The sequence below is a fragment of the Protobothrops mucrosquamatus genome, unplaced genomic scaffold (assembly GCF_001527695.2).
Source record: "Protobothrops mucrosquamatus isolate PMUCROS unplaced genomic scaffold, P.Mucros_1.0 scaffold4721, whole genome shotgun sequence".
Taxonomy (NCBI): domain Eukaryota; kingdom Metazoa; phylum Chordata; class Lepidosauria; order Squamata; family Viperidae; genus Protobothrops; species Protobothrops mucrosquamatus.
The window spans coordinates 1-1834 of NW_015390613.1; positions in this window are offsets into that span (position 1 = coordinate 1).

Genomic DNA, 1834 nt, shown 5'->3' on the forward strand with positions numbered 1-1834 from the left:
TAGAAAGCAAGTGTCATGTAGGTCACATATGCAGATGCTGGCAGCAATAAAGTCTTTTATTGTACTACTATACCACAACAGATGACCCTACAATGGCTGGTAAAGCTCCACCCCAAATTGCACCCAGTCAGTGCAACCTGGTCCTACAAACTAGATCCAACAGTCACTAGAGCTGATTCACAAGGCAAGGAGGAAGTCCATAGTCCACCAACAATGTAATAATAATAATAATAATAATAATAATAATAATAATAATAATAATAATAATAATAATAATAATAATAATAATAATAGTAAAGTTGGAAGGGACCTTGGAGGTCATCTAGTGTCTAGCCACTATCCAGATAGAATAACTCCATGGAATGGTAACATGCAGAATATTTATTGGTCAGGAATTCTTAAGCATTAACTCACAGTTATGTAGCTACATCTGTCACATGATTCATATTCTGTCCATTCATGCAGGTAAAAAAAGAATAATTTTTCTCCATCTTCATAAAGATCACATGCTGCTCTGGAGCTCCCAGCCACATGGCTAGGATTCATGGAGAGAGATAATAAACCTGCCACGTAACAGGATGTCCCATAATAAAGACACAAGACCCTCCCAGTGGCCAATTAGAACACAGATATAACCATGTAACAACTAAACTACATTTCCCAGAAGGCCACCCTTAAGAGGGCAGCAATTTAACCCTTAAAACACAGTTTCCTAAGCTAGCTGTATTCTGGACTAGATGGCTACATACTGGGCCAGGACAACCCTGGTAGAACATACTATAATAGAATTGGAAGAAATCTTTCTCAAGCAGATGACCAATACTATTCCAGGAAAGTGGCTGTCCAATCTCTTCTCAAAAGCCTCCAGTGATGGAGCACCCACAACTTCAAAAGACAAGTTGTTCCATTGGCTGATTACTCTTATCGTTAGGAAATTTCTTCTTAGTTCTAGGTTGCTTCTCTCCTTGGTTAATTTCCAATCATTGTTTCTTGTCTTGCCATTTGGTCCTTTGAAAAATAGTTTGACCCCCCCTCATCTTTAAAGATACCCCTCAAATATTGGAACACTGCTATCATGTCACCCCTACACCTTATTTTGGTAAGATGGAGTCACTGTGTGTTCAAAGGGACTCAAGGATCTAGGGCTTTATCATCTTTAGTTCTGAGTGGACTGCATTTTGCCAGACAGATCCTGTGTGCAATTTGTGGGTTCTTCCAGACTCATGACTCCAACTGAAAGAACAGGTGGCTGTCAAGGCTAGGAGACCCTTTGTGTAATTTCATGTTATTTGCCAATTGTACCCTTTCATGGATTGTGAGGATATGTGCAGGGTCTCCCATGCCCTTGTAATCTCTCAGTTGGATTACTGCAATGTGCTCTACTTGGGCTAGCGTGGAAGAGTATGGCCACACTTGGAATACTGCATCCAGTTTTGGTCACCACGATGTAAAAAAGATGTTGAGACTCTAGAAAGAGTGCAGAGAAGAGCAACAAAGATGATTAGGGGACTGGAGGCTAAAACATACAAGGAACGGTTGCTGGAATTGGGTATGTCTAGTTTAACGAAGAGAAGGACGAGGGGGGACAGGATAGCAGTGTTCCAGTATCTCAGGGGCTGCCACAAAGAAGAGGGTGTCAAGCTATTTTCCAAAGCGCCTGAAAGCAGGACAAGGAGCAATGGGTGGAAGCTAACCAAAGAGAGAAGCAACCTAGAACTAAGGAGAAACTTCCTGACAGTTAGAACAATTAACCAGTGGAACAACCTGCCTCCAGAAGCGGTGAATGCACCAACACTGGAAGTTTTTAAGAAGAAACTGGACAGCCATTTGTCCG